Below are 26156 nucleotides of genomic sequence, written 5' to 3'. Positions count from 1 at the left end.
TAGGCTCTTTCCAGAGCCAGTTAAGGAGCCACAAGCCCCCTCAACAAACGTCCTTACATCATGGGTCCTTTCAACACAGTCGGGTGAAGCCTGTGAACTCCTCTGAATAACGTTTTTACATGCATAATACAAAACATACAGAATCACAGGGGAAATCAATTATGTTGAAATAAATGGATCAAAATATTTTTAAAAGTGAGCCAGAATAATACACATACTTCTTCATTGCCTCATTTAATAATGATTTCCAGCTCTAGATCTGATAAAAAAAAAAACTGCCTTAACTTTGCAGGCAGGACTAGCTTCGCCAGTATTTGGAGATGTCCACTGCTACTACGGTGCGATGTGAAAATAAGTGATTTCTTTCGGTGACAAAGTCACAAGTTCTACTACTGTGGGTGACGGCCTCCTCCCAAAAAACTCCCATGTTAAAGTCCTCACCACCAATACCTCAGAATGTGACCTTATTTGGAGACAGGCTCCACACTAAGTTTCAATGAGGTCATTGGGGGATCCCTAACCCATATGATGGGTATTCCTCCAGGGAAATTTGGACACAGACTCACAAACAGAGAAAACACAGTGTGAAGAGGAAGGCAGGGCTCAAGGCTTTGTGTCTCCCAGCCAAGGAATGCCGAAGGCAGCCAGCCACTCCCAGAGCCTGCGGGAGGGCCTGGAGTAGATTCTCCCTGACAGCCTCAGAAGAACCAACCCCAGTGACACTCTGGCCTCAGACTTCCAGCCTCCAGAGCCCTGAGACAGCAAATGTCTGTGTTTTAAGCCACCCAGTTTGAGGCGCTTTGTTACCACAGCCGCAGGGAACTAAGACAGTGCCTATATTCATAAAGAAAGGAAGGGCTCAATTTCAGTTAGAGGTTCCTGAAAATAAGGATGTCATGTTTTGGGGTGCTCAGGGTCTTCTTCCACCAAGGGTGAATAGTGGTGGACAGGCTCACATAGCGAGGACTCCTGAGCTGAGTGACCGTTGCACTTCAAAACCACGATGGCACCGATTCAGAGGAAGACATCACGGTGACCTCATTCCCAGCCACTCTAGAAGAAGGTTTTTTTTTTCTTTATGGTTGTTTTATCTGACCTTGTCTTCTGGCTGGACCACGGCTGAGTGAGGGTGTTGGCACTGGGGTGGAAGAAGTGGGACATGGTGAGCTGCTCATTTTTACCTTTTTTTTTTTTTTGTAAAATACATTTTTTAATCTTATTTAAAAAATGGTGATAGTAGCTGACAATTTTTTAATTTTTTTCTACTACGCAAAATAAACTGTCAAGTCTATTTCAACGGCTCCCCCATCTAAATAATGTTTGAATCATCTCTCCAGTATCCTGTGGCCGTTCCACCAGAGCCACAGGAGAGCACCCCGGCTCAGCTGGGACCCTTGCTGGTCACCAACAAGCCAGGCGCTGGCATCTGCACGCAGGTATGAACGGGGTGCTTGTGGCCTCCCCTTGGTTGAAAGGGAATTTCAAGCGTCCCCACCCAGGGAGGAATGGTTTCTTTCTCAGCCTTTCCCATCTGCTTGTGGCAGCTCAACCAAGAACTGTGGACGAAAGTCTCACTCATCGTCCCCTTTCAAGCTCACAGATGCTGCTGCTGCTGTGGCCACAGGAAGCTCCGTGAGGTACTGCCCTGGCCACACAGCCTCAGGAGCAGCCTGTGCCCGCCTTTTGCAGCTGACCAGTGAAGGCAGGAACACGCCCTGTTGGAAGGGCTCTCGTGTCACCTGCAGCTGTCACCTACAAATAAGGTCACATTCTGAGGCAGGACTTTAACAAAGGAATTTTTGAGGAGGGGGCCCTGACCCACAGGAGTAGAACTTGTGACTTGGCTACCAAGAGAAATCACCTGTATTTATTTTATTTTGTCTCTCAGTGGAGAAGCAGAGCCCTGCACCTTCATCCCAGGCCCTTCCACTGCCTCGGGAAGCCTCTTCTGATCACCTCCCCTGGGGCAGGCAGGGGTCCAGGTGCTGGGGGTTCCACGACGAAGACGACAAATCTTTGCGGGGTTCAGGATTCACAGCATGAGCCAAGCAGTAACTGGGATCTGACACAGCAGGGTGGTGCGTGAGGTCTGGCAGAGACTCCAGTTGGGTGCCTCTGGATCCTCATCCCAACCAGGCCTCCACCTTTACATTTCCATGTCTGTCTCTGCACTGCCCAGTTTTAGCAAGAATCCTGCAAAGTTGGTTTTGCCAGGATCCCACACCACCGCTATCTGATCAGTTCCTTGTCTTCTACCCTCAGTGTCTGGCCACCTTGGACTCTGCCTCCAGATCCCCAACATCACTATCTGATCGGTTCCTCATCCCCCACCCTTGATGTCTGGTCACCCTGGTCTGCCTCCAGCAAGGTGGGTTTAGCCAGAATCCCCCTCGCCCCTGGGGTCTCCTCTTAGTAACTTTCCACCCACTGAGCCTTCCACCCTGTTTCTGGGCTGCACCTCCCCACTTGTCCATGCTGTATTCAGAATTAAGCCCGGCTCTATACTGAGGTCTCCTTCCCCTACTGCAATAGTTCCTGAATAGAAACTGTCTTCACCTCCTACCTCCAGCTCTGGCTTTTCTTTAACGGGGCAGGGGAGAGAACAGAGGTCCTGCCTGTGGATATTCAGGGAGACCTGCTCCAGGGAGGCTGGCAGGCAGAGGCAGGGAATCCGGAAGGGCCTGTGGGTTCCAGAAACAGCACGGTGTGCAGAGGGAAAGCTGAGAAAGGAGGCTGGAGACAGGCAGGGCAGCTCAGAATGGCCTAGAGGAGCAAATGAGCAGTCTGGGCTCTGGCCAAGGACATCAGGGGGCCCATGGTCCTTCTCAGTGTTTTACGGGCCCATGAGTCTAGAGTCCAGCAGGGCCTCTCTGTCCCATTCATCAATACAACAGAGAAGCCTCCAATCAATCAAGTGACTGGGGAGAAAAGCCGTAGGGATTTGTACACATGATCACTGGTCCCAGGACTGATGAATTTAGAGCTGGAAGGCATTTTAAGGATTGTCTTAGTCACCTCGGGCAGCCACAACAAAATACCACACACTGGGTGGCTTAAATATCAGAAATGTCTTTTCTCATGGTACTGGAGACTGGAGTCTAAGATCAGGGTACCAGCACAGCCGGGTTCTGGCGAGGGCCTCCTCCTGGCTTGCAGATGGTCGGCTTCCTGTTGTGTCCCCACAATGGCAGAGACAGCCCTGGTGCCTCTTCCTACAGGGACGCTCATCCCATCACGAGCGCTCCACCCTCGGGACCTCACTGAACCTACTCAGCTCCCAACGTCCTCCTCTCCAATCACCATCCCTTTGGGGGTGAGGCCTTCAACACAGGAATTGTAAGGAGACACAATTCAGTCCATAGCAAAGATCATCTCCCAGCATTTATTGAGCACCTGCTGTATACAGTATGGCACTGGTCATGGGGAGTGGCCATGGGGGTCTCCTCAGATTTCCCTCAACTGCATGGAGGGCCAAACTTGTCCCCCAGAATGCACCACCAGAGGGAAGTGCTGCTCTCTTCCAACCTATCCACTGTGCTTCATGCTAGGAAGCATCACTTAACCCCCTAGACTCTTATTCTCTCCTAAACATAGAGAAGACAACCTCACCTGGCCTTGGGACTCAGATTCAGGACAGTGAGAAAGAGAAGGTGCACATGCTAGGAGGGTCTGGCCCCCATTCAGGCTCTGTCCTGTCCCCTCCCCTCACTCTACAATCTACTGCCAGCTGAAGCTCTCTCTATTTTTTTTTAACTTAAGTACCTTTACTTGCAGCTCCAAATCTCTAAGCAGCCAAAAGCACAGTCAATATTTTTATAACCCGATTCTTTTAAATCTGATGCATTCTTTTCTGATTAATAACCCAAATAACACTGAATGATTTTATTTGAACAATTTTGTCCACAGTGTCAAATATGTTGTCTATAGATTCAGGAAGGCCAATCTACAATGGACTTTTTTTTTTAAAGTAAGATTTGATTACACAATAAGCTAAGAATCAAAGCAATGAGGTCTTTCTTCTGACCCAAAACTAAACTAAACAAATTAATACCATAGCAAAAGAGGATCATCAGAACATCATTAATAGGGCTGCCAATTATTCTGTGCAACCAACCACATTAGAAAACTCCAAAAATTTTGTAAAAGCTTTTTAACTGTCTACATCTAGGGAGATAACAGGAGGATGGTATCTTTAACCCCATATAAAACACCTTGAAAACAAAGACAAGTGCTTTCTCCCAAAGAACATCTTCTCCCAGATTATTCCGGAAGCTTGTTGCCCTAATGGTAAAGCCATAGACTCTAGGCTGCTTGAGTAAGGTCTCCATGAAGAATTTGACAGTGATAGGAATTCAGCATGCAAACCACAGACAAAGGGTTGGGGAAGGAAGAGGAAGACTTTAAACAAGGGGCCGGGCATGGTGACTCACGCCCATAATCCCAGCACTTGGGAGGCTGAAGTCAGTGGATCGCTTGAGCTCAGGAGTTAAAGACCAGCGTGGCCAGCAAGGTGAAACCTTGTCTCTACAAAAAATACAAAAATTACCCGGGCATGGTGGCACACACCTGTAATCCCAGCCACTCAGGAGACTGAGGCCCGAGAACCAAAAACTTAATTAATTAATTAAAACAAGGGAGTATGATCATTCTAGAAACTGGCCTGCTGGATTTCAATTTATATGAGGCACCCTAAACCACAGGCAATGGAAGCAATTTCCAGCGCTCAGACTTAATTGTGCTACACGAAGCCATCTTAACTCTACAAGGCTTGAGAATTTGTTCTTGACAAACAAGTTTGGCCATCCTCAAGGTGAGAACCAAAGACTCCTTCAGTTGGCTGTCAATGTCCTGTTGTTCCAAGGGACTTCCTCTGCCTCTCGGCCATCAGGACATCCTTGTTCCCTTTCAGCTGTGTGGAGTTTTTCGTTTTTTCTGTTTTGCTTTTTTGAGACAGGGTCTCACTCTGTCACCTAGGCTGGAGTGCAGAGGCGCCATCTTGCTTCACTGCCACCTCCACCTCCCAGGGTTAAGCGATCCTCCTGTCTCAGCCTCCCAAGTAGCTGGGACTACAGGCATGCACCACCACACCCAGGGAATTTTTGTATTTTTTCTAGAGATGGGGTTTTGCTATATTACCCAGGCTGGTCTCGAACTTCTGAGTTCAAGGGATCCACCTACCTCCGTCTCCCAAAGTGCTGAAAATAGAGCCATGAGCCACTGCACCCAACCCCCTTTCAGTTCTTGACCCTCCTGCTCTTTCCCAGTTTTTCTTTCCTCTTTCCCTCTCTGCTCAGCTAACTCTTCCTTACCTTTAATCCTCATTTCCTTATTCACTACTCACAGCACCCCAATTTGTACTGTATCACTTTAATTATTGGGATTGTATTTTATTAATTCTTGGTACAAACCTTGGAATACCACCCACCTTTCTTACTAGCCAATAACTCCAGAAGGTCAGCAGGCACCATTTTCTGTATCTTTCATCATTCTGGACAGGATGTGGCACTCAGAAGCCCAGTGGAGACTTTCAAATGAACAAATGAGAAATGAAGCTGCTCATGTCTCCAAAAGCCAAATTATGTTTCTTTGTGACTTGGATACATTTTCTTACTTGAACACAAATGCTTGGTTTCAATGGCCTCTCTTCCGGATGAAACTGTTGTATGAAAAATTTAAGAGCATTAGGTAATTTTGCTTACGTACACTGCAAAAGACCTCAATTATTCCTCAGAAGAAAGAGAATCTGGCTTATTCAATGGAGGAGGAAGTAACATCAAGAGTTTCACCCATGCTGTTCATACAGAGGAGGCCGGTGGGTGATTACAGCCAAAGGGAACTCCTCGGGAGTGTTGAGAAGCAGTAGTCCAGGGCACCAGCTTCCGGGCAAAGCTGCAGAGGCAGCCTGCCACCTTTCCACACCAGCAGGAGACCTTCGGTCACACCACGCATTCTCTGTTCTCGATCTTGAAAATGGAATTTTAAAAAGCATGTAGAATCAATAAAAGAGATGTTTTCATAAGCACTTTACTCCAACCGTGCAAGGGACGAGAATAAATGCATCCAAGATATCCCACCTGTGCTGGGAGGCAGAGGGCGGCTGCGGGATCAGTGTCCGAGCCTAAGATTTCACTGAGAACAGGTTTTAATGTGGGGACCTTTGTTTAACAGAGTAAAAACTATTATACTAACAAAGCGATCTGCCCCGGGTCGGGACAGTTTGGCTAACAGGGATGCTGACAGTGAATTATTATCCCCTTTTGACCACTGCCTGCCCTTGGGGTGTGGTGTTTCTCAAAGGTTGTCCCAACTGGAACAGGGACAACAAGTCTCTATTCCAAGTCCAGTATGACTCCCCCCAATTTGCCTCTTAGCCAGCAGAGACTCTGGCAGAAGCTAGTCCAGGAGGTGCTGCTGGTCTCCAACACCTCGGTGTGTCCAAGCCACCTCGCACAGATGTGAAACGGGGAGACACCACGTGGTGTCAGCCACAGAGAGGCTCCACACACACCAAACCACTTCTGGGGCAGTCCCCGCTGGTTATTTTCCAGATGTGAGGAAACCAACGCATCCATCATGAACCACTACCTCCTGCTGGGAAAATTCTGATAAGGAAGAACTTAAGAAAAAGAAGCCATCTCTGGCTGAGTCCACCAGGATAGGAGAATTTCCTGCCTCCCTCCAAAGGCAAAGAAAAGCTTGCACACTCAGGGCGAGACCTGAGGGTCAGATTCCCAGAAAAGGAGAAAAGAAAACAAAAACATCAGCTGAGAAAGTTGTCTCTGTTCCTGGACCAAACCTCATGGTAGGAAGAGGGCAACTGTGCCTTTATATGCCCGCTGCCTGTGGTTACCAAGTAAGACTCCGGGAATGGTCAGGAAAGTGTGATTTTGGACACAATAGGGATGTCAGCAGCAGGGTGAGTAGATACAGGCCAGCAGAGAAATACGTGGTGTCTTCCAGCCATGACTTAGGGAGCACGTTGCTAACCAGGTCATGCCTGACGCCTCCATTCCCTGGGGCTCATGCTCTTGATTATGACTGCATCATAATTTGGGCCAATCATCTGACAACACAACCCACCCCTGGCAGTATAAGAAGAGGGAGAAGAAAGGGGGGTGAGCCAGTCAACACACATCCATCCCCCCAAGACAGTCAGTGCAGCATGGTGGGGAGGTAGAAGCCTGTGACCCTGGGGAGGCCGGTGCTGGGGCCTTCCAGTCACTCCTGGATAATCTTAGCAAATCATTTTTTCTCTTCCAACCCAAGCTCTCATTTTTAAAAGGTCACAATGCCCAATCTGAAGGCTGATGTGAGAATTAAATGAAAGCATTCATGGCACACAGTAGGAGTTTAATAAATACTAGCTCCCTTTCCCTCCTTGTGCATTACAAGAACACAAGACATTCCTTCACTCTCTCTAGGGATACACGCCATCGTTTCGAAGGTCAGACAATGGTTCTGTAAGCCGCTGAAGCTGTACCTTCTCTATGTTTCCCATCACTGTGAACTTCGCACTTTTTGCAATGGAACTGTGAGAGGAAAATAAATCTTGGGACCCCAGACTCACTAAGCCAAAGGGAAGAGTCAAGCTGGCAGCTGGGTCATGCAAGCCTGCCTCCCATTTGGGTTCCTAAATAAAATGGCGACAAAGATGAAAAGCTACATACCTCCCTCATATTTTGCCCACAAGGAAACTCCTTGTGAGTCCCAAGCTCTTTACCCTACAGCAATTCTGTTAAAGTTCAACATGGTAATGTAAACAAGTACCTTATCTTCACAGGTGCTGGGGACATAGGACAGAACTCAAAGTCGTTTCTCTGCCTACCTGAAACAAATGCATATCTGATGGTTTCCTCTGCCCTACTGTCTACGTTACCTTATGTACAAATGCAGATTCACTGAGCCAGACAAAGGCATGAATGACTATTTACCCACCTCTCACATGAAAATTGCCTATTTCTTAATATCCTGCCCTTTCCCCTGTAAATACTAAAGACCTCAAAATCATCTTAGGAGAAAGGAATAGACCTGTCTCCCAGGCGCCCATCCTTAACTTTAGCAAGTAAACCTCCTGAAATGATTGAGACTTTCTTTGGTCATTTTCCTTGATTGACAGAACTATCAGTGTCAATCACTTCCACAAGAACGCAAGATTTTACTACAAAATAAGCCACAGAGGGGAGCAGGCAAAACTCATACTCCCCCTGCACACCAGCCTCGAGATGCTGCGGGAAGGTAGGGGGAGCAGGCATGATCTCCTCTTGCCAAATGCTAAGCACCTTTCCCTCATCAAGGAGCATCTCTCCCCCCTCTTTAAGCACACATAATAAAAAGCTTTAAAAATTTCAGCTGTCTCCTAGCAATCTGTGGCATGCTTCAAAACTTGGGAAGGAAGATGCTGACAGAGCAGAGAATGTGGGTACACTTCTTTTCAAACAATAACCCACAAATGAAAGAGGAAACGCAAATTCAACCAGAAGGAAAAGCTCAATTGTTCTCCTGTCCGCCTGTCACCTACATAAAACAGCTGCGAAAGCAGAGGCAGGCAAGGCAGCTGTTGCTGCCAGGAGAGCTAATGCTAAGGCTTTTCACACAGGCTTTGCTTTTCTTTTTCTTCTTTTTTTTTTTTTTTTTTTTTTGAGCTAGAGTCTCGCTCTGTTGCCCAGGCTGGAGTGCAGTGGCGCAATCTTGGCTCACTGCAGCCTCCACCTCCCAGGTCCAAGTGATTCTCCTGCCTCAGCCTCCCAAGTGGCTGGGATTACAGGGGTGAGCCACTGTGCCCGGCCCAGGCTTTTATTTTCACCAACATGAAACTGCACTGATAGGCTTTTCAATCCTGCGATGCTGCCCATCTCCGTCAGCATCTCCACAAGGCCCTCGCCAATGGCCCCATTGAGTCCAGTTTAGTACTCATTCCATTTCATTCATGTAACAGACTCAAGCTACCCCTCCCCCACTGTGTCTATCCGATTAGTAAAGAACATTTACAAAATTTTTTTTTTTTTTTGAAACAAGTTCTCACTCTTTCGCCCAGGCTGGAGTGCAGTGCCACGATCTTGGCTCACTGCAGCCTTGACCCCTCGGACTCAAGCAATCCTCCTGCCTCAGCCTCCCAAGTAGCTGGGATCAAAGGCACACACCACCATGCCCAGCTTTCTTTTTTTTTTTTTTTTTTTTTTTTTTGTGGCAATGGGAGTCTCGTTATGTTGCCCAGTCTGTTCTCTAACTCCTGGCTTCCAGCCATGATCCTGCCTCAGCCTCCCAATGTGCTGGGATTACAGGCGTGAGCCACCATGCCCAGCCAACAAAATATTTAAAATAGGCTATTTTGACTAAGACAAAATCAAAATTATCCCACTTCCTCCATATGTTAATCCATTTTAAAAAGTGAGGAAAATGTTCTTGTCTGTATTTTCTAACGTCTTCAAAAACAGCTGATCCTACAAGTACTTTCCAAAGAAAGAGACAGAGCAAACAGAAACATCCAAAAACAAACAAACAAAAAAGAAACCTGAAAATCCAAATAGGAGGTATATAAGAAGAGGAACCTCAATGTGTGTAACTCCTTAAGTTACTGTACTTCAATTGCTTTGTCAATGCAGGTCCCTGGGTCTCCAATGCCCTTCCATGCCTTCTCAGCTCAGCCATTCCTACATTCTTCAAATGAAATGTCCCATCCTCTGGGTCTCCCCAGAGCAGAGATCAATAATTTATTACCATTTATTACTAACTTTATATATGCTTCTTTATAGCAGTCATTATATTGTAATACAAAGGACACTATTTTATGAACATCTCTGAAGCTGACCTTTGCTTTCTTCAATTGATAATTCTCATGCCTAGCTCAGAGCCCGTGAATCCAAGTGCAATGTACACTTGATGAATGAATGGACGTGATGGAAAACTAGCCAAAGGAGAAATTAATTATTGAAGCTTGAAGCATGTAGCCTGTTATAGGGAAGATTTTCCTATGGAAAGTAACGGTTACGGAGCAAGCTACTACAGAACACAGACAAGTCAAACTGGTATTCTGTTGTAAAGAACTGGTGCCTCTTTACTTTTCATACGTAAAATGGGGATCATTAATTCTACCTGAAGCTGTGGGATTTGCTACCAAAACAGCAAAAGTCCTCTTAGTCTGGCTATCAAAGCATAGCATTTAGAACATGAATCAAAAAAACTCCTGGAGAGTTAGTTTTACATGTCTCCCTTTTACCAGGGACTTATAAGCCTGAATGACATTCAGAAGAGAGAGCCCAGGAGAAAGAGAGCATATATTATATGATAGAATATATGAAGAATTATATGATGGAATATGAAGAATTTTCAATGTCACTTATAATGCTTAACATTTAGAAAACATGTCTCAGAGAAAGAAAAGACTAGAACAAGAACCAGTGGGTAGAAAATACTGAGATCAGATTCAATCGAAGACTTAACAATGGTTATGCAAACAATTAGTAAAATCTAAAGGTGGAATGAGCTATTCCAGAAAATAGTTAATTATTTACCATGAAGATATTTAAAAACATGGTAAAGGGAATTCAAGCATTACATGGACTATAAGACTAGCTTAATTTTAAGAACTTTTTTTCAGTGGGTCCCTGACCCCTGACCCCCGAGCAGCCTAACTGGGAGGCACCCCCCAGCAGGGGCACACTGACACCTCACACCGCAGAGTATTCCAACAGACCTGCAGCTGAGGGTCCTGTCTGTTAGAAGGAAAACTAACAAACAGAAAGGACATCCACACCGAAAACCCATCTGTACATCACCATCATCAAAGACCAAAAGTAGATAAAACCACAAAGATGGGGAAAAAACAGAACAGAAAAACTGGAAACTCTAAAACGCAGAGCACCTCTCCTCCTCCAAAGGAACGCAGTTCCTCACCAGCAACGGAACAAAGCTGGATGGAGAATGATTTTGACGAGCCGAGAGAAGAAGGCTTCAGACGATCAAATTACTCTGAGCTACGGGAGGACATTCAAACCAAAGGCAAAGAAGTTGAAAACTTTGAAAAAAATTTAGAAGAATGTATAACTAGAATAACCAATACAGAGAAGTGCTTAAAGGAGCTAATGGAGCTGAAAACCAAGGCTCGAGAACTACGTGAAGAATGCAGAAGCCTCAGGAGCTGATGCGATCAACTGGAAGAAAGGGTATCAGCAATGGAAGATGAAATGAATGAAATGAAGCAAGAAGGGAAGTCTAGAGAAAAAAGAATAAAAAGAAATGAGCAAAGCCTCCAAGAAATATGGGACTATGTGAAAAGACCAAATCTACGTCTGATTGGTGTACCTGAAAGTGATGCGGAGAATGGAACCAAGTTGGAAAACACTCTGCAGGATATTATCCAGGAGAACTTCCCCAATCTAGCAAGGCAGGCCAACATTCAGATTCAGGAAATACAGAGAACGCCACAAAGATACTCCTCGAGAAGAGCAACTCCAAGACACATAATTGTCAGATTCACCAAAGTTGAAATGAAGGAAAAAATGTTAAGGGCAGCCAGAGAGAAAGGTTGGGTTACCCTCAAAGGGAAGCCCATCAGACTAACAGCGGATTTCTCGGCAGAAACCCTACAAGCCAGAAGAGAGTGGGGGCCAATATTCAACATTCTTAAAGAAAAGAATTTTCAACCCAGAATTTCATATCCAGCCAAACTAAGCTTCATAAGTGAAGGAGGAATAAAATACTTTACAGACAAGCAAATGCTGAGAGATTTTGTCACCACCAGGCCTGCCCTAAAAGAGCTCCTGAAGGAAGCGCTAAACATGGAAATGAACAACCGGTACCAGCCGCTGCAAAATCATGCCAAAATGTAAAGACCATCGAGACTAGGAAGAAACTGCATCAACTAATGAGCAAAATCACCAGCTAACATCATAATGACAGGATCAAATTCACACATAACAATATTAACTTTAAATGTAAATGGACTAAATTCTCCAATTAAAAGACACAGACTGGCAAGTTGGATAAAGAGTCAAGACCCATCAGTGTGCTGTATTCAGGAAACCCATCTCACGTGCAGAGACACACATAGGCTCAAAATAAAAGGATGGAGGAAGATCTACCAAGCAAATGGAAAACAAAAAAAGGCAGGGGTTGCAATCCTAGTCTCTGATAAAACAGACTTTAAACCAACAAAGATCAAAAGAGACAAAGAAGGCCATTACATAATGGTAAAGGGATCAATTCAACAAGAGGAGCTAACTATCCTAAATATATATGCACCCAATACAGGAGCACCCAGATTCATAAAGCAAGTCCTGAGTGACCTACAAAGAGACTTACACTCCCACACATTAATAATGGGAGACTTTAACACCCCACTGTCAACATTAGACAGATCAACGAGACAGAAAGTCAACAAGGATACCCAGGAATTGAACTCAGCTCTGCACCAAGCGGACCTAATAGACATCTACAGAACTCTCCACCCCAAATCAACAGAATATACATTTTTTTCAGCACCACACAACACCTATTCCAAAATTGACCACATAGTTGGAAGTAAAGCTCTCCTCAGCAAATGTAAAAGAACAGAAATTATAACAAACTATCTCTCAGACCACAGTGCAATCAAACTAGAACTCAGGATTAAAAATCTCACTCAAAGCCGCTCAACTACATGGAAACTGAACAACCTGCTCCTGAATGACTACTGGGTACATAACGAAATGAAGGCAGAAATAAAGATGTTCTTTGAAACCAACGAGAACAAAGACACAACATACCAGAATCTCTGGGATGCATTCAAAGCAGTGTGTAGAGGGAAATTTATAGCACTAAATGCCCACAAGAGAAAGCAGGAAAGATCCAAAATTGACACCCTAACATCACAATTAAAAGAACTAGAAAAGCAAGAGCAAACACATTCAAAAGCTAGCAGAAGGCAAGAAATAACTAAAATCAGAGCAGAACTGAAGGAAATAGAGACACAAAAAAACCCTTCAAAAAATCAATGAATCCAGGAGCTGGTTTTTTGAAAGGATCAACAAAATTGATAGACCGCTAGCAAGACTAATAAAGAAAAAAAGAGAGAAGAATCAAATAGACACAATAAAAAATGATAAAGGGGATATCACCACCGATCCCACAGAAATACAAACTACCATCAGAGAATACTACAAACACCTCTACGCAAATAAACTAGAAAATCTAGAAGAAATGGATACATTCCTCGACACATACACTCTCCCAAGACTAAACCAGGAGGAAGTTGAATCTCTGAATAGACCAATAACAGGAGCTGAAATTGTGGCAATAATCAATAGTTTACCAACCAAAAAGAGTCCAGGACCAGATGGATTCACAGCCGAATTCTACCAGAGGTACAAGGAGGAACTGGTACCATTCCTTCTCAAACTATTCCAATCAATAGAAAAAGAGGGAATCCTCCCTAACTCATTTTATAAGGCCAGCATCATTCTGATACCAAAGCCAGGCAGAGACACAACCAAAAAAGAGAATTTTAGACCAATATCCTTGATGAACATTGATGCAAAAATCCTCAATAAAATACTGGCAAACCGAATCCAGCAGCACATCAAAAAGCTTATCCACCATGATCAAGTGGGCTTCATCCCTGGGATGCAAGGCTGGTTCAATATACACAAATCAATAAATGTAATCCAGCATATAAACAGAGCCAAAGACAAAAACCACATGATTATCTCAATAGATGCAGAAAAAGCCTTTGACAAAATTCAACAACCCTTCATGCTAAAAACTCTCAATAAATTAGGTATTGATGGGACGTATTTCAAAATAATAAGAGCTATCTATGACAAACCCACAGCCAATATCATACTGAATGGGCAAAAACTGGAAGCATTCCCTTTGAAAACTGGCACAAGACAGGGATGCCCTCTCTCACCACTCCTATTCAACATAGTGTTGGAAGTTCTGGCCAGGGCAATTAGGCAGGAGAAGGAAATAAAGGGTATTCAATTAGGAAAAGAGGAAGTCAAATTGTCCCTGTTTGCAGATGACATGATTGTTTATCTAGAAAACCCCATTGTCTCAGCCCAAAATCTCCTTAAGCTCATAAGCAACTTCAGCAAAGTCTCAGGATACAAAATCAATGTACAAAAATCACAAGCATTCTTATACACCAACAACAGACAAACAGAGAGCCAAATCATGAGTGAACTCCCATTCACAATTGCTTCAAAGAGAATAAAATACCTAGGAATCCAACTTACAAGGGATGTGAAGGACCTCTTCAAGGAGAACTACAAACCACTGCTCAAGGAAATAAAAGAGGATACAAACAAATGGAAGAACATTCCATGCTCATGGGTAGGAAGAATCAATATCGTGAAAATGGCCATACTGCCCAAGGTCATTTACAGATTCAATGCCATCCCCATCAAGCTACCAATGACTTTCTTCACAGAATTGGAAAAAACTACTTTAAAGTTCATATGGAACCAAAAAAGAGCCCGCATTGCCAAGTCAATCCTAAGCCAAAAGAACAAAGCTGGAGGCATCACACTACCTGACTTCAAACTATACTACAAGGCTACAGTAACCAAAACAGCATGGTACTGGTACCAAAACAGAGATATAGATCAATGGAACAGAACAGAGCCCTCAGAAATAACGCCGCATACCTACAACTATCTGATCTTTGACAAACCTGAGAAAAACATGCAATGGGGAAAGGATTCCCTATTTAATAAATGGTGCTGGGAAAACTGGCTAGCCATATGTAGAAAGCTGAAACTGGATCCCTTCCTTACACCTTATACAAAAATCAATTCAAGATGGATTAAAGATTTAAACGTTAGACCTAAAACCATAAAAACCCTAGAAGAAAACCTAGGCATTACCATTCAGGACATAGGCATGGGCAAGGACTTCATGTCCAAAACACCAAAAGCAATGGCAACAAAAGACAAAATTGACAAATGGGATCTAATTAAACTAAAGAGCTTCTGCACAGCAAAAGAAACTACCATCAGAGTGAACAGGCAACCTACAACATGGGAGAAAATTTTCGCAACCTACTCATCTGACAAAGGGCTAATATCCAGAATCTACAATGAACTCAAACAAATTTACAAGAAAAAAACAAACAACCCCATCAAAAAGTGGGCGAAGGACATGAACAGACACTTCTCAAAAGAAGACATTTATGCAGCCAAAAAACACATGAAAAAATGCTCATCATCACTGGCCATCAGAGAAATGCAAATCAAAACCACTATGAGATATCATCTCACACCAGTTAGAATGGCAATCATTAAAAAGTCAGGAAACAACAGGTGCTGGAGAGGATGTGGAGAAATAGGAACACTTCTACACTGTTGGTGGGACTGTAAACTAGTTCAACCATTGTGGAAGTCAGTGTGGCGATTCCTCAGGGATCTAGAACTAGAAATACCATTTGACCCAGCCATCCCATTACTGGGTATATACCCAAAGGACTATAAATCATGCTGCTATAAAGACACATGCACACGTATGTTTATTGCGGCATTATTCACAATAGCAAAGACTTGGAACCAACCCAAATGTCCAACAATGATAGACTGGATTAAGAAAATGTGGCACATATACACCATGGAATACTATGCAGCCATAAAAAATTATGAGTTCATGTCCTTTGTAGGGACATGGATGAAATTAGAAACCATCATTCTCAGTAAACTATCGCAAGAACAAAAAACCAAACACCGCATATTCTCACTCATAGGTGGGAATTGAACAATGAGATCACATGGACACAGGAAGGGGAATATCACACTCTGGGGACTGTTGTGGGGTGGGGGGAGGGGGGAGGGATAGCATTGGGAGATATACCTAATGCTAGATGACGAGTTAGTGGGTGCAGCGCACCAGAATGGCACATGTATACATATGTAACTAACCTGCACAATGTGCACATGTACCCTAAAACTTAAAGTATAATAAAAAAAAAAGAACTTTTTTTCATCTAAATTCCATAATGCTAATATTCTAGTAAACAAAGTTAGAGTAAGAATTTAGGGCATCAATTTCATATCACATTTCAGCTTTTATAATTTTTTTATTTATTTTAATGTTTTAAAGAGACATCACTGACACTTATTTTCATAAAATCAGTTTAACTGTGGAAATCCCAGGCATAAACACCGTTCTGTAGTGTCGGAAGCTAAAATACAACTGCTATGGATTTTAACTTCATGTTTTTAATAATGTGAGATTTATCATGTTTGTAGTAGTGCATAACACTAGCTAATATCCCAAACTTTCTTTACAAATGGCAAACTACTTTTTGGCATCTTCCAACCTTGAAATATCTGTTCTCACCACTATATTATACTGGAAGTCTTCACCATTCAACACCGTAAGAAAAGGAAATAAGAATGCAACTGGGTGCAGTGGTTCACACCTATAATCCCAGCACTCTGGGAGCCTGAAGCAGGTAGATTGCTTGAGCCCAGGAGTTCGAGACGAGACCAGCCTAGGCAACATAGTGAGACTCCATCTCTACAAAAAATAGAAAAAATAGCCAGGCATGGTGGCATGTGCCCATTGTTCCAGCTACTCAGGGGGCTGAGGCAGGAGGATCGCTTGATCCCAGGAGGTCAAGGCTACAGTGAGCCATGATCATAGCACTGTACTCCAACCAGAGCAAGACTCTGTCTTGAAAAACAAACAAAAAAAGGATCCAGATTGGAAAGGCAATATTAAAACTGTCTTCATTCTCAAAAAAAAAAAATAGAATGGATTTCATCTTTCTTAATGGAATCCACTTTATCATCAAATAATTCATTTTTACAAGACCTCATAGTTTTGAAGTTCAGTACAGGCTGGGCAAATAATTGTTTAATTCCTTCGAAATGTGTCTGAGAACTTTTAAGGACAGGCCCAAATACTGACTGCCTTACAGGTACTCTTAAGGTGTTTTCCTATGTTGAGACACATAGATCCTGAAAAGAGCTGGACTTCTCACCCATGGGGCGAGAGCAACTGTTGACCTGGGGAAGAGGGTCTGAACCAGGGAGCATGAGGGAGAAAGGGGCCTCAGGAGCAGGGATGGATGCAACTAGGCTCCTACGCAGCCACTCTCTAGGGTGACAAGCCAACCAAGACAGGAGGCGCAGGGCTGGTCGGACCCTGCTTATCAACCACAAGACACCACCCACCACCTAGAGTCATGGTCGGTGGTTTAAAGCATGTGCTCCACAGTGGGTTTGAATCAAACACAGGCAGCCTGGTTGCAAGGCTGTTTCTGCCTGTCACTAACAGTGAGAGCTCAGGCGAGTTATTTACCTTCTCAGACCTCTGCTTTTCTCATCTATCAAATGGGAATAACACCGTTTTAAAGCCCACCCCCACCCTCTACCATGGCAGCAACTACATGAGCTTCAGGTATCCTTGTCCATGCCAGAGGCTTGCTAATGAGCCCTCCAGGTACATTTTACAGTTATTTATTTACATTTTACAGTTACATCATTTACATTTTACAGTTATTGATTGACAGCTTGTTATTTAGCCCTTTATAGACATTCTCTTCACGTGCATGAAGAGAGGAGGCTCTAACAAGCCCTGCATCCCATAGTTTCAGATTAGCCGCTAGGAGAGCTACAGGATGCAGGGGCCAGTGACTTAGAAAATGCCAGATGCATGCTGGGCTGGGCGCAGTGGTTCACCCCTGTAATCCCAGCACTTTGGGAGTCCGAGGCAGGTGGATCATGAGGTCAGGAGTTCAAGACCAGCCTGACCAATATGGTGAAACCCCATCTCTACTAAAAATACAAAAATTAGCCAGGCGTGGTGGCACCCGCCTGTAATCCCAGCTACTCAGGAGGCTGAGGCCGGAGAATTGCTTGAACCCAGGAGGTGGAGGTTGCAGTGAGCAGAGATCGCGCCACTGCACTCCAGCCTGGGTGACAGAGGGAGTCTCCGTCAAAAAAAAAAGAAAGAGAGAAAGAAAGAGAGAGAGAGAGAGAAAGAAAAAAAGAAAGAAAGAGAGAGAGAAAGAAAGAAAGAAAGAGAAAGAAAGAAAGAAAGAAAGAAAGAAAGAAAGAAAGAAAGAAAGAAAGAAAGAAGGAAGGAAAGAAAGAAAGAAAGAAAATGCCAGATGCCTGAAGCTGCTTGCAAGGGAAACAGAATCACAATTCTGGAACATGTTACAACTTATCTTTCATGCTAGGCAAAGTCAGGTGACCTAAAAGAAGAGAGGTGGCACCTCACCTACAAACTCCATGGAGTATGACCTGTTCTGTTAGTTTAATAAGTGGCTTCCGTCTACATGGCAGAAATTAACGTGGACCTTCCTTTCGTGGTAATATGGGAGCGAGGCTGTGGGAAAGAGGTCCACCCAGCCCAATGTCCCATTAGCAGTTTTGTTATCTACTGTTAAGATTGAAGAGCTGTACACGGGAAACTGGCTTCAGTCAGCACGCAATCCACCTATCGCTCACTTCTCGCAAACACAATCCCTCTCCTAGTCACACACCCCACCTCTGTGTCAACATGAAACAGAAGAAGTTCCCTTGTCCCCCTCTCAGGGCGTGTGATGGGGGAGTGACTCGCTTCTTCCATGCCCCGCTGTTCAAACCTCTAGGGGAGCATAAAGACGGGCAGGCTGTGGGGCTCTGACCCCACGGCAGTGTCTAGGGGTGAATGTTTACTGCTGCCGCCCCAGTGGGCGTGTGTTCCAGGGTGTTCTTTTAGTTTAGCCATCCGTAGGCGGCTTGTGTTAGCTCAATTAGACCCCTGCCTTATCTTAAGGACAGAGGGCTTTCTGTATCCCGGGGTTCTTGCCTTGCTGTACCTGAAGAATCAGATCACATGTGGGCTTGGAGAATGAGTGCAAAGTTTTATTGAATGGAAGAAACTCTCAGCAGATGGGGGAGCCAGGAGGGAGATGGTTTTCCCCTGGAGTCAGGCTGCTGAACGGCCTGGGCTCTCCCCCGACTGCCCTAGCCCACCTCCGCATCCTTCTGCCAGTCGGAGGCCTGCAGCCTGCTGGTGCCTGTCGGTGCCTGTCTGTGCTTTTCTCTTGACGTCCAGCCGCCCATGTGTTCCTCCGCTGATGTGCTCCTCTCCACGTCCCGCCACCTGTGTGTCTGCCTGCTAGGGTCTTGGGGTTTTTACAGGCACAGGATGGGGGTGTGGCAGGCCAGGGTGGTCTTGGGAAATGCAACATTTGGGCAGGAAAACAAAAATGCCTGTCCTCACCTAGGTTCGTGGGCACAGGCCTGGGGATGGAGCCCTAACCAGGGACCACGCCCTTCCCCCTTCAGTATCATTTAAAGGGACCGTGCCCTTCCCTTGCCAGCACTTCTCTTCACCTCTTCCGTATCAAACAGACATAAAAGTGAGAAATGGCCCGGTATGGCAAGGACATTATGACAGGTGGACCCAAAAGGCAACACCCTGACCCTGACTTGCTCCAGAAAACATCCAGCCACAGAAAGCTTCCTGCTCCCCGCCCCTAACAGTAAATAATCCTTCCTCTTTCAAAATGTCCCCAAAGGGCTCACTTGCTCCCTTGCAGCCAAACCATGGACTGCCCAATGTACCCTAAGACCAATTAAGTCTCCTTGCTTCTAAAACTGACACCTTAAGAGAAGACTTGTCAAGTATTCCCTTTTGACTCTAGAAAAACCATTGTCTCTCTAGCACCTCTGAATCCTGCTGCAAGAAAAACCATGGCAGGTGGGTTCCCTGGTGGCAAGTTAATGAATCAATGGCCTTTGTTCCTTTTGTCTCTGCAACCACAGCTGGGAGCAGCGCTGCTAGGTGTTCCCAGGAAAGAAGCCCTGGGCGGGGCAGCCGTCAAGTAGACCGGGACACACAGAACACAGCAGGACTGACAAATACCCAGGCAGCTGTTTCCTGCATACAACAGGGAAGCAGCAAAGATTTTTCAGTTGAAAACATCGTAAGCCTTAGCTGACTGACATGACAAGAGCTTACACAGTGGTTTCATGCCAGCAAGGGTTGGACTGGGTGTTACCTCGTACCTGATGGGCTTTGGCATGCAATGCCTGGTCTCTACCCTCCAGAGAGGGAACGCACACAGATCCTCCATCTTTAGGATTCCCTGTAATGCCCATCAGAGTGGCAATGGCCCTGCTGGGAGGAACGGGGCTTTTCTCCTCTCATGGAGCTGCAAGTGCAGGAACAGACATCTGCCACAATGACCCTAGAAAGGAAAAGGGAGGAACCAACAGTGCTCCTTGGTTTTAGGACTCGGAAAAAGTCACAGCTTTCCAGGTAATCCTTGTGAAATTTAATTCAGAAAGTATGTGCTGGCCCCGTGTGCTCGGCCCTAATAGTAAATGTCCCAGGGGATCAAGAGGAGCACAGCACAGGTCCCCTGTTCTCGAGGGCAAGGTCCCTCCAAAAACACAGACACTAAGAGGAAGACACTTGCAAGAAACAGTCCCATGAATGAGAAAGACAACATGTGGCTCAGTGTATAAACATGGTACCGCTGTAAAGGCTAAAAGTCATGAGAAACAGTGGATCCCTTCCACCACCACATTCTGAGCATGCTCTGTGTGCTCTGCTCCCCAGCAGACTCTGGCAACACCAATAAAAAGAACCCCATTTGACCGCCACCAAAGCCACACAGGAGACAACCTTGATCTTCCCTCCGTATGAAGAGACTGGGTGAGGAGAGTGATCACAGGGTCCTTTCCAGTCCCAGGATCCTGCAATCCTGTACAGAAGGAAGCACTGGTCAGGCCAAGGACTCGTGGAAAACAGGGAATTCGTGGGCAACAATAAGGTGTGTGCACAGCCCCTCAAGAAGATGTGCCAGTCCTTATCTAAGCCACAGGAGCCTGTCTCCTGAGAATGCCATCATCTGGGGCTGCCTTGTTGGCCAGTGTCCTCCGGATTTGGTCATTGGGAAGCAACAACAGGGGGGTTGGATTTGGTCACTGGGAAGCAACAACAAGGAAAGGCGTCGGGGTTTCTCTTCCCAGGATCCCTCCCTGGCTTCTCCTGGCTAAAGCCACATTTCTCTGCTCAGCTCCTTCCTCACAGCCCCTCCCAGCACAGCTGCAGTTCCACGCCTTCTCTCCAGGCCACAGCATGGTCTCACTGTTGTTATCCTGGTTCATTCTGTTAATTTCTTGAGGAAGTTAGTATATCAATAATGGAGTGATGTCTCTATGTGTCAAGCATTGCATTAAATTCTTTACATGCATTTTCTCAATTAACTTCACAATGATTCCATGTGATACTACCATCCCTGCTCTAAAGATGAGAAACTGAGGCTTAGAGACAATGAGCAAATTGCCCGATAGTAAACATTCCAGTACTTAACTTCTGTGGTTTACGGTGGATCATGTCCACGGATGGAAATTTCAGAAACTTGTCAGTTCCACAACATAAAATGTCCTATCTTAGTTGCTGGGACAAGAGAATGCAAAAGATATAGTCCTGGCCCTAGCAAAGATTCTAATCTTGGAGTATCAAAGGGAATAAAAAAGCTAAGCAGAGAAGAGGGAAAAGGAAACTAAGAGCACATGCACAGAACTGACAATTGGAGGTGAATAAACACAGATCCCAGCATTTAGCCAGTTGGTCCCAGGAGATAGGTATGTGAGGATTAACAGCACGGAAGAGGCCAGGTGCGGTGGCTCACACCTGTAATCCCAACAGTTTGGGAGGCCGAGGTGGGTGGATCACTTGAGGTCAGGAGTTCGAGACCAGCCTGACCAACATGGCAAAACCCTGTCTTTACTAAAAAAATACAAAATTAGCTGGGCGTGGTGGCACATGCCTGTAATCCCAGCTACTTGGGAGGCTGAGGCAGGAGAATTGCTTGAACCTGGGAGGCAGAGGATGCAGTGAGCTGAGATCGCACCATTGCACTCCAGCCTGGGCAACAAGAGCAAAACTCCATCTCAAAAAAACAAAAAAAAAGAGCATGGAAGATAATCCCTATTCAGAAAGTAGTACAGACACAATAACAAACCATGGATGTCCAGACAGGAAACTCAAACGCATCCGTGATTTGTTAATATGGCAGAAGAGACTCTCAGAAGCAGGCATCCCTCCATAGGATCATCTCTTGACTCATACACCTTCACTCTCCATGGCACGTCTTGCCCTCAACCTCCTATTTCCTCTAGCTGTGGGAAAAATCCACGGATTTCACCACACACGGCTACCTCCCAACACTAACAAAAGATGACCCCCAAAATCTACAAACAAGCAAAAATCCAAATTCAAATATCAACACGGGTCCCGCAGGCATGCCCACTCTTGAGAGACTGCCATTGTTAATTGCAATCATTGCCATTTATCTTATGCTACCATGTCTTTTGGACTGTGGACTTTGCGGGGGCCCTCAATTTTTTTGCAGATGGCATGGTAGAACATTCTGATTTCACAGTGGGACATTCTTGTAAAAAGTGGGTGATTTCTGCCTTGAGATGATGAATGCTTTCTTACGCCTGCTGTTTTCCTCTCTAGGGTGATCACAGAGCTTCCTCTGGCCTGCCATTACTCGTTGTCTCTGGGAAAATGGGAAGATTCTACTGCCCCGACATGAATAGGGAATGTGCTTTGAGTTGTTTTCCTGATAGACATAGAGCAAACGTGATGACTTCTGTTCCTCGGGTTCAAGATCACCTGGCCTGGCCTGAAGCAGATTCCCACATCCAGACTCCAGGCAACACTTTGAGAACCAATCTGCTTGGCCAGGATCAGAGAACCAGGCACTGATGGGGGAGGGTTAACGCCCCCTGCAGCCCCTGCAGGGATGCAAATGCTGGCCTGCACAGCTGCCAAAAGACTCCACTTGAACCTCCGAGACTGTACAACCTAGACCGTCATTTATAGATGTGAGCAACCCGCAGTAAAGGAGTAAACATATGAAGAGAACTGGCAACCAGAAGGAAGAATTGGGCAGAGTGAGCCAACCAGCACAACAAACGATGGCCACAAAAGTGGACTGAACGCAAGAAACGAGAGGTGTGGCAGACAGTGATTTTCCCCACCTACCTCACCAGCTCCCAACGTTTTCCCACCTCTGAAGTCAGATCAGGACATGGGAGCAGTTCTGACAAGTGGGCTGTGAGAGGCCATTTCCCTCCCACCCTACTCTGGAAAAACACACACCCCATTCCTTCCCCACCATCCTCCATTTCTGACCTTCCTCTACTTCTTAGGGAAGGAACTGAGTGTAATTTTTTCAAATTCTGCATCATGACCCATTAGTGCATCACCAAGTCAATTTAATAAGACCAGACGTTGAAAAGAAAACAGCATTGGGTAGAATAAAATATTAGAAGGCATGGGGAATGGTCAAGGCAAGTACTGTTTGGTGGGTCATATGCATGTACTGAGTCATGAGGTAAAAGGAATTTGCTGTGGTTCCAAAGAGCTTAAAAGCCACTGACTCAGAAGGAGAGCTGTGTAGTCAGTCATGCACAAATATTACAGACGCCGACACCCAATGCTTAGAGCTCCATCATTTACCCCATCCTTGCCATTTGACTTTAATCAGCTTTCTTAAACCACGAAGCCTCCGTTTCTTCAAACAGAAAATAAGTTACTCAATAATGAAGCCCAGGACTGTCCGGAGGGCAAAATAAACCAAATATATACGAAAGCAATTTTCACAATAGAAAGAACCTTGCCAATGTTAATAGCTGTCACCTTAAATCCATGCCTTTGCACAATCTGAACATTGGTTCTAGAATTAAAAGCTTCATTCTCTGTGGAAGGAATTTCAAGCACTGTTAGAAGGAGAAACCTGAGCCACTGAAAAGCTCTGGCTTCATCCATGGGGATACAAGGGTTTCTGGTAAGTTTACAAAGAAAGAGTTTAGGAGATGTCTTTGTAGTCAGGGCTCTTAAGAAAGCAAATTATAATATCGCCCCTTAGAAACCCATTTCACAGTGGCCATTCATGTATAAGTATTGTGCCGGTTACAAATATTCTCACCCAGATGGTGGTTCCGGACTTGTCAAAGTGCCTCCATAGCAATATTCTGTTAACCATCTTGTACATCCAGGTGTCACATAAGCAAAGAACCAAGGAAATGAATGTCATTACAAAAAATAACCATTTCACTGAGTTAAACTGACTCTTCCCTTTGAACTCAGAAACACCTCATCACAGTGGTGATGAGTCACCCCTAGTTTTATGATTTCCTTGTTACCAAGGGATTGCAGTATAAGACCAGGGGTCAACAGAAACCTTTGTGGCCCTCATGCATTGGATGAAACTGCCTGTCTCCATCCTCTTCCCCCTCTAGAAGAACCACAGCCACCATTTCCCTGCTCCCAGATCTAAATCACTTAGCCTTCTATTAGAAGAGCGCAATCATCATTTTCCAATGGAAATCTTCAGGTCAGGAAAAAATTAGCATGAGAATGATGAGATATTGCAACTGCCTGACTACAGCCCCAGGACTCACAGGAACCCCAGGACCTACCTAGCTCAGTGGGAAAGAAGTAGGAAGAGATACACAAAGGTTTGTTGAATAAATCATCTGAAACATATAAACTGGATAGAGTGCATAACCATAAAACAAAGGCCACTTTCTCCCTGCATCCCCAGGCTCCATCCCTCTTTGGCTCATTCCTTCCTCTCAAGGAGCACCCACATTTATACCCCCATCCCTACCACCAGAATGGTCCAAGGGGATTTTCAAGCCACTCTAGTGGGAAATGTCCACATTCCAACATCCAGGCTTCCAGCCTGGTGAGACGGTGACTGCCTTCTTCACCAGGTCCAATGGATGAAGTTCCAATGCATATTAATAATGAGGGATGCAAATGGTATTGATTTTTCTGTTAAAATGGGGGCCATTTCCTTTGTAAATTTCTACTTTGTTAACACAAAATAAAATTTCATCCCCAAAAAACATTCAACAGACCCTACCTCAATTACCTGGTATCTCCTTGTCAGCCTCTTATTTTCTTTCCCTTCCAAATCAAGTTTCTGCAACAGACAGCCTGTACTCACCACTAGCACCACTTCATCCACCATGTAATTAATCCTCAACCCACTGTACTCTGGCCTCCACTCCCACTGCTTATCTGAACATACCAAAGGTTACCAATAGCCTACTTGGGGCCAGAAAATAGTTAACATAGGAATATTTGTATTCCTTTCCCCAGTCTCCCAAAAGTGCTTTTACCAGCTTGTTCCTTCTGCAGAATCACCATAAAGGGTAAGGGAAGACTTGGGAAATGCTGGAAAAGACAGACAGTTACTAGTAGAATAGAACAGAATGGACATGGAAAATAAGAGGTACCTGACAGCCCAGCTCCATGCCAGCCACCAGGCTGTCAGGCAGAACTTCTCAAAACCACAAGTCCAATAGTTCCGCTCCAACACTTGAAACTTCACAGTGGCAATCCATCACCTCCCAGTGGACACTACACTCCCATACGAGATGGCTTAAAGTCCTGCGAACACACCCTTTCGTGTCAGATCTCCACGCTGTGCTTTCTGTCCAGACTGCCCTGGAGCTCCTCTTAATGCTTTCATATGCAGCCCAAATGTAGCCCCCTCAGTGACATTTCCCTGACATCTCCCCTAAAAAGTAGGCTTCACCAGCACCCCCTTTCTTGGTACCAGCACTATTCCTTGTGCATACCTTCATATAGCTCTGCCGTATTCTAGTTATTAATTTATGTCTCTCTACTTCTTTACTGAAAGTGACTTGGATACAGGAAAATATTTAAGCATATCTGTTTAAATCTCAATACCTCATGCATGTCACACCATAGATGGTCGATAAACATTTACTTCCTAAATAAATATCAGCTTCCTAAAGTGAGTTAATAGATCTTTACTGTTTGTTATGGGTTGATTTATGTTCCCCTAAAATTCATGTGCTGAAGTCCTAACCCCAATTACCTCAGAATGTGACCTTATTTGGAAATAGGATCTTTGCAGATACAATTCATTAAGAAGAGGTCATACTGAAGTAGGGTGGGCCCCTAATACAATAACCCTGCTGTCCTTATAATTAGGCGAAATTTGGACACAGACAGGCACACACAGAGAACACCAAGTAACGATGAAGGCGGAGATGAGGGAGATCCTCCACAGGCCACAGAACATCAAATATTGCCATTAACCAGCAGAAACCTGGAGAGATTCACCTAACAGATTCTCCTTCAGCGCCCTCAGAAGAACCCACCCTGCTGAGACCTTCATTTCAGACTTC

The 26156-nt window shown here is 45.0% G+C and overlaps 1 protein-coding gene across 2 annotated transcripts in view; it reads right to left on the bottom strand.

The window, feature by feature from the left end:
* Positions 1-26156, bottom strand: part of B3GALT5 (beta-1,3-galactosyltransferase 5) — a 65977-nt gene that overhangs the window by 21126 nt on the left and 18695 nt on the right. For both annotated transcript variants that reach the window (XM_063702730.1, XM_031005283.3), the window contains one exon: positions 5426-5656. The gene's annotated coding sequence lies outside the window, so the exon portion shown is untranslated. The remainder of the gene's footprint in view (positions 1-5425; positions 5657-26156) is intronic.

Source organism: Gorilla gorilla, chromosome 22 (assembly GCF_029281585.2).
Source record: "Gorilla gorilla gorilla isolate KB3781 chromosome 22, NHGRI_mGorGor1-v2.1_pri, whole genome shotgun sequence".
NCBI lineage: Eukaryota > Metazoa > Chordata > Mammalia > Primates > Hominidae > Gorilla > Gorilla gorilla.
Note: the sequence above shows the minus strand (reverse complement) of the source record. Positions and strands in the feature narration are given on the sequence as shown.